Source organism: Muscardinus avellanarius (assembly GCF_963383645.1).
Source record: "Muscardinus avellanarius genome assembly, chromosome: 7".
Taxonomy (NCBI): domain Eukaryota; kingdom Metazoa; phylum Chordata; class Mammalia; order Rodentia; family Gliridae; genus Muscardinus; species Muscardinus avellanarius.
The window spans coordinates 80,369,538-80,382,431 of record NC_137793.1 but is presented as its reverse complement, the minus strand read 5'-3'; the positions used below and the strand labels follow the sequence as shown (position 1 = coordinate 80,382,431).

Genomic DNA, 12,894 nt, shown 5'->3' with positions numbered 1-12,894 from the left:
CTCTTTCTAACTGAACCCAAGTTCTCATGCTAGGTTCTTGCTCTGCCACTGAATTGTAACCCCAGCCTCTCCTGTATTTGAAGTACTTTCATAAATATTTTTATACTTGAGATCATTTAAGGTTTCATGAAATAAAGATCAACAATTATGTCTTTTCTAGTTGGTGAAGAAATAATACATTTCAAAGAAAGATGTCAGGTTAAGTTAATTTAATGCGTTTCTTATAATTTACGAAACCAGATTCTCTTGTACACACCATCACCAGGCTCATACAAAGTGAGCTTTATATGAAAACTCTGTTCTAGGGACATCTAAGAATTTTAGGGGATCCAGAGACATCTCATCCAACATTTTTTCACTGACGTTCTTAGAACATCCAATTGCTTCATTCACCTGTTAATTTAATAGACATTTATTGTACACAAGCTGTACACAGTGTTCTGTACTAATCATGGGGCCATAAAGGTGAATAATAACACATTCCTCAAAGAGTTCACGTTCTAGTGAGAGGTGAGATATAATTTAAAACTCACAATTAAAATATAGTGTGAATGCCAAGAGATGGGCCATACTTCCTTTGCATAAAAAAATCCAGTGATGAAAGTTAAACACTGTGTGTGTGTGTGTGTGTGTGTGTGTGTGTGTGTGTGTGTGTGTGTGTGTAGGGTACTGGGGGTTGAACCCAGGGGCATTCTACCTCTTAACTATACCCCCAGTCTATTTTACAACATTTTTGTTTTGAAACAGGGTGTTACTTGGTTGCTGAGAATCTCACCAAGTTGTTAAGGCTGGTCTTGAACTTGTGATCCTGTCCCAATATTGTGGCCCTTGGAATATAGACTGTTAGGTACTAAGAATCACTTTGTTTCTTCCTCTGTGTAAAGCCCTTATTTTACAGCATCCAATTACTTCTACCAAGTAATCGTTAATTTCCTTCTTTATCAGTCAGAGATAAAACTGCTAATAGGGACTTCATGAAGACACATAGTGAGCTAATATAATCCCACTCAGTTGTGAAGAAGTTAGCTCTAACCTAGGTAAAGATGCAGTTTTTAAAAGGTCTTTTGAAATATGGAGTAGTTTACAGATCCTTATTGTGATCCTAGCTGTGTGGCGATACCAGGTTGGGAATCATTGTTCTATCTAGCTGTCAAGACATGGAACTGTTAGGCAGTGTATTTATTCTTTGAAAGTTGGCTTCTGTCAGTCTGCTTTGTTGACTGTTTCCCGGTTTTTGAAATTTTCTCCTGACTATGTAGTCTGTAGTCTTATCGTTGTCTATTTGGCCTGGTGTTGTGTTAACCCTGTTGCCACAGTATGTTTTATACATAGTACACACACTGAACAATTTTATAGTCACTTGTTGACAGATATTATCCCAGTCCACATGTAAGTTCCTCCAAGATAACATCTTACTCATTTTTGTACCTATTAAGATTTTATATAGCACTTGAATATAACATGTCCTCAACTCATGTTTCTTGAATTGTTTCATAGAATTTTGTATGTTATCTGCATAAATTCTATTAATTATCCAGATGAACATTTTTTCTTTTCTTTTTTTAATGGTACTGGGAATTGAAGTCAGGGGTATTCTATCGCTGAGCTATACTCTTTTTTTTTTTTTTTTTAACAGTACTGGGGATTGAACTCAGGGGTATTCTACCTCCGAGCTATACCCCTAACTCACTTTTTATTCTTTTATTTGAAACAGAATCTCACTAAGTTGCAGAGGGCCTCACAAGTAGTTGAGGCTGGCCCAGAACCTGCGATCCTCCTGTCTCAGCCTCCCAAGTACTGGGATTTCAAGTGTGCGCCACCTGGTGTTGCCTGGCCCAGATGTATATACATTAAAAAAATTTTTTTATTGGTGCATTGTAGTCATACATCTTAGTGGGGTATAAGATGGTAGAGACATAGGAGCACATATCACTCATTTAGCCATATTTCTAACATAGCACTTTTCTGACTTATATTTCAAATAGTTACTAGGTATCTACATTTGGATGCCCTACAAGCAATCCATGTTTAGTTTAGGAATGTCCTCAACAAAAGCTGTAAGTGCAGCACCAAATCTAGCCTCCCTACTCCCCCACTTTATGCAAATGTGCCAGCTGAATGGCATTTTAAATAACCAGACATTTAAGTTAGCAACCCGGACATCAGCCCTATCTTATAATTCACTAAGTCCTGCCATGTCTGTGTCCCAAACTAATTTATGTTTTTTAGTGCTTACACTTCAGTTTATGTCCTTATCTCACTAAGAGTCTTGGATTAGTTTCCTAAGTAGTCTTTTCTCCAGTCTTGATTCCTTTCATTTTCTAAACTAGTACTAATTATCTTTGCAAAATTTGAATCTGAAGCCGGGCATGGTGGCGCACGCTTGTAATCCCAGCATTTGGGAGGCTGAGACCAGAGGAGGATCGTGGTTCGCGAACAGCCTCAGCTACTTAGTGAGGCCCTCTGCAACTCAGTGAGACCTGTTTTCAAAATAAAGAATAAATAATAGGGCGGGGGGGATAGCTCGGAGGTTGAATGTCCCTGGGTTCCATCCCCACACCCACAAAAAAAGAAAAAAAATAATTTGAATCTGAATTTTCAAACTTCAAGATAAAGCTGGCACTTAATGGTCTGGCCTATGCCCTTCTTCATCCATTCTACGTTTTACTGTCTTTTCTGTAAGGATTTTTCTAATATATTTTTCTAATGTAAAAAATAAACACTTTTATTGTTAATTTGCTATATCTAATTTAATGACTTAACCTCTCTGAGAAATAATTTAAATGCATTAGAGCTAATGCATCTACATATGTGTGTATATATGCTTTTTACTTATAGTGCAGCTTACTGTTTGTCGCACATGTTCACATATATTTTTAAAAACACTTTTAGAATTCCAAGATGATCTTAAGGCTTGTTTTGGTCCTAAGATTTCTAAGGAAGAATTTGGACTTTCAGAAGTAGTTTGAAACATTGAACTAAAAAAATGCCAATAAAACCAGGTTCTTACTCTCAAAAGAGTAATATTACTCTTTCCAGACATATTATTGTCAGAGAGATATAATTTCTATGTAGTGGATAATAAAATTAGTTGTCATAAATAGCCATACTCTATAGTAGAGGAGTAATTTATTTATGTAGAAATTATTGTTCAGTTTAATCAGTGATATTCTTAAATTTTTTTTTATATAGGGATTTAATTCAGGAGGATTCTACCTCTGAGTTATTCTCCAAGCCTGTTGTATTTTTTATTCTGAAACAAGGTCTTGCTAAGTTGCTGAGGCAAAATTAGAAACAAATCACTTGGGAAAAAGTTGTCTTTCGTATTGGTAGTTCTAAGATAGTAATAAAAAGCAGCATTGCATGTCTTGGAGAAAGTAAAGAGGATTATGGGCTTATGTAAGTTGCTGAGTATGGTATATACAAGTTGTTGGCATTAGTACTCTCTTTGAAAGACTATGTTTGTACATATTCTATGGTAATTTTCTTCTTACATTTGATTTCTGTTTAGCTGATTTCACTTCCCCTCTTTGCAATTCAGCACTTCATGCGAAAGTGCCTTGATATCAATAAGATTGAATAAAATATTATAAATAGAACATTTCTAACTTTAAAATGTATGCATGCATATTTTATATGTATATGTACTACAGCCTTATTTAATTGAAATATAACAAATGGAAGCTATTGAATTACTGTTTTTTAGAAGGAAGAAACAGTGAAAACACAAGAGACTAGTTAGAATATGTTTTCAGATTTGTAAGAGCAGTACACACATTGAGAACAATCTTTATTTTCACATTTTTAGGACTGTGTTCAAATTGATATGTAAAATAATATTTTGAGTCATGAGAAAATGAAATATTAAGTTATCTTAAGTATTCTGAATTTATTAATGCAATAAAACATATTTATAGATTTTATTTTATTTTTTATTTTTTTAATTCCCCAAAGCGGTTTCTTTTCTTTTTTTTGTGTGTGCTTTTATTGGTGCATTATAGTCTACATAGTAATGTAAATCATGTTGACAATGACATACATTCACACGCCCTTGGTGCCCCCTCCCCATTTCCCTCCTTCCTAATACAGAGTACCAGATTGATAATGGTATATATTCACATGTATATACATAGTTTATAGTAGTATTTTTATTAATGAACCTAAGTCTTCCTCTCCCCTTACCCTTATATCTCCTTCCTGGCTTCCCTGAGGTTTCTCATCATCTGGAGTTTCTCTTATATCCCAATTATTCCCTATCCTACACATCTTTTTTCTTTTCTTTTTTTTTTTGATGGGTCTGGGAATGGAACCCAGGTGCATTTGACCTCCGAGCTACACCCACTGCCCTATTTTTTATTCTTTGTTTTGAAAGCAGGTCTCACTGAGTTGCAGAGGGCCTCACTAAGTAGCTGAGGTTGTCCACGAACCATGATCCTCAGGTCTCAGCTTCCCGAATGCTGGGATTACAAGCGTGCGCCACCACGCCTGACTTCTACACACCTTAAAGAAAATATATTTATCGATTTTAAAAGTTGATCTGGTATAGCAATCAAAATAAGAGTTATTATTTTATTCTCAATTAACTAGAAAATTCGGTTAAGTACAACATTTTCTTTTGTGAGCATGTACTTATTCAGGGATTTATTGTGTTTGCTAATAAGCTTCTAGTAGTCAATAACATAATCAACTAAAGAAATTGAATTAAAAAGTGGTTCAACAGTTGGGAAATGAATTAATTTGTAAACAGTAATTTTAATTTTATAAGATGAATTTATGTGAATTAAGATACTGTATTGAGCATGCTTTACAAATTATAAAATGCTCTGAGATAAGTTATGGTTATGAGTAGAGATGAAGTTGGTTATTCTCTGTGAACCTATTATGATGGTGATTATGTGTTCCTAAATTTAGGCTGCTATTTGGAAACTATGTAAATAAAATGCACTTCTCATCATGCAGAAAGGACTTGACTTATTCAGACTTTCAATTTTACAGTCATTGTATAACAAGAGAAAGCTGAGAAATTCTCCCAGAGGGTCGGGTTGGAGGCCTAGGGGTTTATTTATTTTGTTTTTTAAAGTTTTAAAAGAGTGCAAATTAAGAAGTATGAGAAGGTTAACATTATTTTGGAATATTTTCACAGGAAAGTATTTAAAATTCAGTGATAATTGATGCCATAGAAGACTAGAAAGCATTACATGAGTGTCTTTTCTGTTCCCTGGGCCTTTTAAGTTGTCTTTGAATTTTATATTCTTATTGTGGGGAAGGCAAAGGGCATTAAGATGTTTTGGAGTCCATCATGAGCCAGGCACTATCTATAGATTATCTTGGTAATGGTTAGAATCACCTCCTCCTCTCTTCACTGTAGCAGACATCTGCTTTATTAAGGCATCTTTTTCTCCTTATTGGCTGTGGACTTGGTTTCAGAATCCTGGAGAACATTATCCTTCAGCTCCACTCCAGCAGCTTCTACCACCCCACCAGAGTCAACATACAAGATGAAAGCTATTTTCTGTCTTGGGGTTATATTTATTTCTACTTTACAAATGGCTTTAGACTTTTGTTGTTGTTGTTGTTTGGTTCTCTATAGAGTAAGTAACAAGCTCAGGGTGTTAAAATGATTGTACTAGGTGTCACTTTGAAATTTAAGTCTGGCCCAATTCAGAATCCATGATCTTTGCACATCATGTTTTAAATTAGGGACTCTAGATAAATATCTGCATTAGGGACTAAATGAAAATGTTTCTAAAGGTTAGTGATTAAGTTGTTTGAGGGGCATTGGCAGCATTAATAGAAATATTTAAAGTCGTATCTTTGTTATGTATAGTGTAGGTGCCTGTGCAAGAGTTAGCTATTATAATGTGTGTTAGAAGTTAACTCAAAGGCTGGATCTTCTTAATGGATGTGCTTTGGAGAAGAATCTTTAGATGAAATGAAACTTAAGGCACATCTAAAGTAGCCTTTCAGTGTTTGACCAGGAAGAAATAAATAGAACCTGTAAATCATGTGATTTAAATTAATGGTCAGAACATGACAGGTAAAATGAATTTTGAAAAGATCTCTTTTTTAATTTATTTTTTTATATTTTTACTTTATGTGTTACTATGGATAGAACCCAGGGGCATTCTACCTCTGAACTACACCCCCAGCCTTATTTTTTATTCTTTATTTTTTGAAACAAGGTAGAGGGCCTCACTAAATAGTTGGGGCTGGCTGCAAACTTGCAATCCTCCTGTCTCAGCCTCCAAAGACTGGGATTACAAGTGTGTGCCACCATGCCCAGCTTCAAAAAGATCTCTTAAAGGAACTAAGCCAGGGGTTTCATTTTATTTGTGTATACTTGGATGTATACAAAAAGAACTCCCAGTTACCATATTATTGTTAGACATCACTACTATGTATATAGGGTATAATACAATTAGATGTCATATTTTTCCACAGTCTGTTAGCAAAGGGAGGTAGATAATTATGTGGGTATTCAAACACATGCATGCACATGATCACAATACATGTATGTTTGTACCCACGCAATTTGCTTCTTCTTATTCCCTTTATACCAATTGTAGAGGACTGTGCCAATTTACAGTATGCTTCTAACATGGATTTGCCTAGGGGAAAAGATGGTAACTTTGACAAAGCTTGTCATTTTCTAGTTCTCATTTTCATGTTGTTGAAATGATTATTTCAAGAGCAATGTTAATATTACCTCAAAGATTTTTTGTTGGTGAAATTCACTTTTATTTAAATTGCCTTCAAGGATTAAAAAACAATTTGATAATTTTTCATTTTTTCATAAAAATGGAGAAAAATAATTTTTTGCTTCCTAAAATATATTAAATGTAATATTTACATTTTTCTGATAAACTAGTGACCCTGAAAAACTTCAACCTTTAGTGTCTGGCTTAGTTTATTCATACTATAAAATAATGAGCTGCTGAGTCCTAGTCTCTTATGTGAGTTGTATGGTTTTTATGAGTACTTTTGACAAATTTGAAAATTATCAACTGATAGTAAATTGAAGGTATAATAACTATTTGACTAACTTTTTTATTTATGAGGTTCTTTTTTAATATGGATAAATTTAATGCTTATAGCCGGGTGTGGTGGCACACACTTGTAATCCCCACGCTTGGGAGGCTGAGACAGGATCTCGCAGGTTCGAAGCCAGCCTCAGCTACTTAGTGAGACTCTTAGTAACTTAGTGAGACCCTGTTTCAAAAAAAAAAAAAAGATATAAAAAAATAAGTCTGGGAGTATAGCCCAGAGGTAGAAAGCCTCTGAGTTCCACCCCCAGTACCACACACACACAAAAATAATAATAATACTTATAAAAGGAGTCAGCTTTCATTGTCATCTGATAGTTATTTTTGTTACTACTGAGTCTTGTTTTAAGATTAGATGTAGATAGTCAAATCTAACCAATTTACATTAAATATGTATGAGATTCTTGTTTTAATTACAGGCATTAAAAAGTAGACTGGTTACATGAATAAAGTACATAACTGGAACTAAGTTACAAATGTTAAGTTCTAGAGTATTTAATGACTAAATGGAAGAATTATTTCTAAGTAACCTATGAAAACATAGGTCTCAGTATGTATCATAGTTATTGTTATTACTGGATGCTTCTAATGTCTTGAAAATAATTTCTTATACTTTGGTAAGTGCCCCCTTATTAGATTGGTGTCTCCTCAACTTTAAAGTATGTACTATGTATTTGTATTTCATTTTAGCCCTTCAGTAAGCCATCTGTGGTTGCTCGTTGGTAATATTCCAGCTAATACTGTATTTCACCCTGGGCTTTTGCTGAATCACAATTTTTTATAATCATAGCTTAATGACAGATGGTTTTTCATGCTAAGTTTGTTTCTGATAGTGATTAGTCTGTATTGTTAATAATAAGGAAGCAATGGCATTGTTACAACCAAATTGGACTGTAGGTCTAACCTACTTAGTGATAGGAATGCTGTTTTCTAGTTTTTCTAGCTTGCTTCCAAGATGACCTACTTTTTTAGTGGGTATCATGGCTTTATTTCTCAGTAATTACTGTAAGATATTTGTCTCTTCTAACTGAACTGTTCACAATAAGCTTCTATAATGAGCTAAATTATTACATTATTTAATATTGCTATTATACAAAGTTTAAAACTAATTCACACCATAAAGATAAGGTCATACATATACAGAACACTACAATTTTTATTTAGCTTACATTAAATTGGTGACATTATGTTTTAATGTGAAGGAAATATATAGTACATTGTAACTGATAAAGTTACTCATGCAATAAATTAGAATGAATAGATATTAACAAGGTATAATATGATGTCTTGATATATGTATACACTGTGGAATGATTAAATCAATCCAGTTAACATATCTCACCTACTTATTTTTTAATTTTTGTGAGGAGAACATTTAAAATGTACACTCACAGAGATTTTTCAAGAATACAGTAACATTGTAACTATAGTCACTATGCTATACTTTTCTTTAAATTGCCAGCAAGGATTAAAACTTACTTGATTTACTGACATCTCCCCTTTTTCAATCTATCAACCCCAGACTCTAATAACCATTCTTCTCTCTATATCTGAATCAAATTTTATAGATTATACATATAAGTGAGATTCTATAGTATTTGTCTTTCTGTGCCTTGCTTTTATCTCATTTAGCACAGTGCTTTCCATATTCATCTATTTTGTTGCAATTGATGGAATGTCCTCACTTAAAAGACATGTATAGCATTACATTTTCTTTATTCATTCCACTATTTGCCATTATCTTTACCATTATCTTGCCAGATACATATTGACCTTATAACCTAGAAGTTCTTTGGGGGTATATACCTAGAAAAGGCATGTATATCTGCAATAAAGAGGTAGACATAAAAGGCTTTATAGCAAAAATTATTTATAAGAGACCCAATTTCAAGCCAATCCAAATTGTTGCAAATTGAAGTTCATGTATATATAAACATATATGTGCATATATGTATATATTTATATGTAATGAAATTGTATGTAGCAATGAAAAGGATTTAATCATAGCCACAGGTAATAAAGTGAATTAATCTTATAATCATATTGAAAGAAGTAAACTACTCAAAATAGTCACTCAATGTTCCCATTGATGATTTTTTTTTTTTTTTTTTTATGAGTGGTACTGGGGATGGAACCCAAGGGCATTCTACCTTTGAGATATTTCATTTATTTTTATTTTTTGTGGTGAGGCCAGTGCTGGAGCCAGCGAGGCCGGGATCTGAGCCAGCCATGCGGTGAGGCTGGTATGGGGGCCTCCGAAGCCAGGATAGGAGCCTGCTGTGCGGTGAGGCCAGTGCCGGGACTAGTAAGGCCAGGATAGGAGCCTGCAATAAGGCAAGGCCTGTGCAGGGGCCTCTGAGGCTGGGATTGGAGCCTGCCGTGCGGTGAGGCCAGTGCTAGGGCCAGCGAGGCAGGAATAGTAGCCTGCTGTGAGGCAAGGCTGGTGTTGGGGCCTCTGAGGAACGGGAGTGGAGCCTGCTGTGTGGTGAGGCTGGTACCAGGGCCTGTGAGGCTGGGATAGGAGACTGCCATAAGGCAAGGCTGGTTCTGGGGCCCTCAAGGCTGTGTTCGGAGCCTGCCAGGCGGCGAAGCCGGTGCTGGGGCCAGGGAGGCTAGGATTGGAGCCTGCAGGGAGGCGAGGCTGGTGTCGGGGCCTTTGAGAGTGGGATCGGAGCCTGCAATGTGGCATCCACAGGGAAATATCACAGAAAATAAAAAATCAGATGCTTCCTCCAATATGCAAAAACTAGGAAGAAATGGGTAATAGGAAATCTAGTTGAAGAAAGGGCCCTATGGAGGAGCAATTAAGGTGACCTATCAGAGGGGATGGGAAAGGGTAAGATGCAATCTCTTTAAAGCACATGATGTACTTAAACAAATATATCAAAGCCAATCACTAAATCAAGCATGAGATTGAAGGAGGGGGAGGGAATGGATAAGGGCTAATTGGGTGATGTGTGTTTGTATATCATCACAAATCTTGTATTCCATTGAGATGTTTGACTACAATGCACCAATAAAAATATATTAAAAATGATAAATGAATGAATAAAAAATCATAAAATTAAAAAAAAATAAAAAAAGGAGCAAGCCACTCAAAATAGTCACTCAATGTTCCCATTGATAAAAATTTTTTTTTGTGTGTGTGGTACTGGGGATGGAACCCAAGGGCATTCTACCTTTGAGATATTTCATTTATTTTTATTTTTTATTTTATTTATTATTTTGAAACTGGGTCTAAGTTGCCGAGGTCCTCCCTGAGTTGCTGAGGCTGGCTTTGAACCTGCAGTGCTCCTGTCTCAGCTTCCCAAGCACTGGAATTACATGTATGCACCACCATGCCTAGATTCACCTATATAAATTTTATAAACAGACAGAATTAAGCTCTATTGTTAGAACTCAGGACAGTGGTTACTTCTGGAGAGTAGGGTAGTGTCTGTGAGGGTGCATAGGGGACCCTGGGATGCTGGCCTACTTCTCTTTCTTGCTTTGTTTTGTAATAGCTCACATGCATGTTTTCTGATAACTAACTGCATAGAACTTCATAGATCTGTACATCTTTATTTGTGTTTTTCTGCCTAATAAAGTAGAGAATTAAAAAGATGAAACATTAAAAAAGGATTTTTCCAAAAAATGACAGAAGTAATTTTTTTTTTTTTGTATTACTAGGGATGGAACTCAGAGGCTTTCTACCTCTGGGCTATACTCCCAGAACTATCTTATACTTTATTTGGAAATAGGGTCTCACTAAGTTGCTGAGAGCCTCACCAAGTAGCTGAGGCTGGCTTTGAACTTGTGCGATCCTCATGTCTCAGCCTCCCAAGCGCTGGGATTACAAGTGTGCACCACCATGCCTGGCGTAGAAGTAATTTAAAACATTTTTATTTCATTGTAATCATACATCATAATGAGGTACAAGATGGTGTAGGCATACATGCACACATCACTCATTTAGCCCTTCCCCTGATTCACACCCCATTCACTCCCCCTTCCCTCCTCCTCATGTTCTGCTTAGTGATTGACTTTGATATGTTTGTCAGTGTATATCATGTACATTAGAGCGTTTCCCTCTTCTTGTTAGTTTATATTATCATAAAGTTATATTTGTCTTATGAATTTTTTGATCTTTTCTTTTTGGCACTGGGGATTGCAAGGCAAGCACTTTACCACTGAGCTACAGCTCAGCTCTGCCTTATGAATCTTTAAGAGTGGTAGCTGTAGAATGGGAAAGACTTATGTTTCACTTTATACACTATGAGCCTGCTTGGTAGAATATAACTTGTGCCTCTATGGGGTTGACCTTTCAGTAATACCTCACCTGTATATGCTGATGCTCTTCAGAAACTTGCCATTCAAAATAGTGTTCTTGAATGAAGATTATTCATTACTAACCTTTATAAAGCCTTAATTTCTTGCTTGTTTAGGAAATTCTGAGTGTCAGGATATTATACTCATTTAGTTTAGGTAAGTTGAAAGAAAAATTAAGAAACTTTTTTCCCTGATTATTTTTGGTGCTAATTTAAAGTGGTTCTTTGTAATATACTATTTTTTGTGTTTTTAACTTCTCATGACAGTTTTTTTTTTAAATAGGTGGAGAGAGAACCTGTGGAGTCCATGAACTTATATGCATTAGAAAAGGTAAGGCAGTGCTTTGCATGGATATTTAAATACTAAATAAACACTTTATAGTATAAAATGATTTTAGTAAGATGAAAGATAATTTGGATTTATAAAACATGCAACTTAATAAATATTGTTTGTTATTTGCATTAGACTTAAGTATAAATAAAGTATAAAGTATTGCTTATTATGTGGCTACTGAGAGTTGCTTCTTTATGTTTAGTTTTGATGGACTGATAAACAAGCCTGGTTTCTAGCATATAGATTTTTAGACATGGTGAAGAGGCAAAGAATGGAGGGTTTGATTTTTGTTCCTTTCGGAATCTGGAATCAGAGTGCATGCTGATCCTCCCTTGACTTCTGTTCTATTACTGTACCCCATCAGAGAGGTGTGAGGAGTTGGTTGAAATTCAAGCTGGGAACATATCCAAAGACCACATCTTATGACATGAACTGCTGTCTGTGTTTCTCTAGAAGGAGCCACTTGACAGCTGGGTGGCTCAACAAGGTGGCCCCAGGAAAGGTAATTCAGTTATTAGGTGGAAGGCAAGGAATTAGATGTTCTCTAGATTTTGAAGAATCAGGAGAACTTTGGGAGTCCTCGTAACTCCTTAGAAGTAATCACACATCTGTGAGATGGTATAAAGAAAGGAACAGAGAGATCTGAGGAGGCCAGAGGAAGAAATCCTCTTAAATTTACTATTCTTATCTCTTTTCATATTTGGAGCACTTTCTTTTTCTTGCCTCTCTCTTGGGAACTCACCTGGTCCTCCTGAGTCTGGATAGCTAGCACTGCTTCTCAACCAGTGTTTTATCCCGAGGAAGTTAGGAACAGTGTCAGTGTTGGTGATACATAGGTGTGATTGGCATACCAGGGAAACAGCCTATTTTTAGCAAGACTTTGACAGCTCTGAAAAGCCTTAGCTTCTTTAGAGTTGAAAAAACTTTTTGAATCCATCTTAGGTGAATTTATGTGACCATTACTGACATAATCACATTAATTTATCTGTGTGTCACTGCCTGTAATTGCTCTTCATTTAAAAACAGTTTCTTTCCTTTATAAACATGCTGCTTATCTATACCTTTTCTTTGGTACTGCAAGAAAACAATCAAAGTCAGTTCTGTTCTGGATTTGTGCCTCTTATCTAAAATTGAGGGGAGGAAGAAAAGGGAAAAATTTATGCATTTTTTCTATGCAAACATTTTTTAGTCTTATACTCTGAATATTTAT

General features: G+C 35.5%; 1 protein-coding gene and 1 pseudogene across 3 annotated transcripts in view; one reads left to right on the top strand and one right to left on the bottom strand.

Annotated features, from left to right (window-relative positions):
* Window positions 1-267: 267 nt before the first annotated feature.
* The window catches only part of LOC308265118, a 54,427-nt pseudogene continuing 41,800 nt past the window's right edge, over window positions 268-12,894 (bottom strand). The window contains exon 5 of the transcript in view: window positions 268-393. The product of the transcript in view is annotated as an uncharacterized misc_RNA (transcript). The remainder of the gene's footprint in view (window positions 394-12,894) is intronic.
* SYT14 (synaptotagmin 14) overlaps window positions 11,639-12,894 on the top strand; it is a gene marked incomplete at both ends in the record, with an annotated part of 197,396 nt that continues 196,140 nt past the window's right edge. For both annotated transcript variants that reach the window (XM_080698440.1, XM_080698439.1), the window contains one exon: window positions 11,639-11,681. The remainder of the gene's footprint in view (window positions 11,682-12,894) is intronic.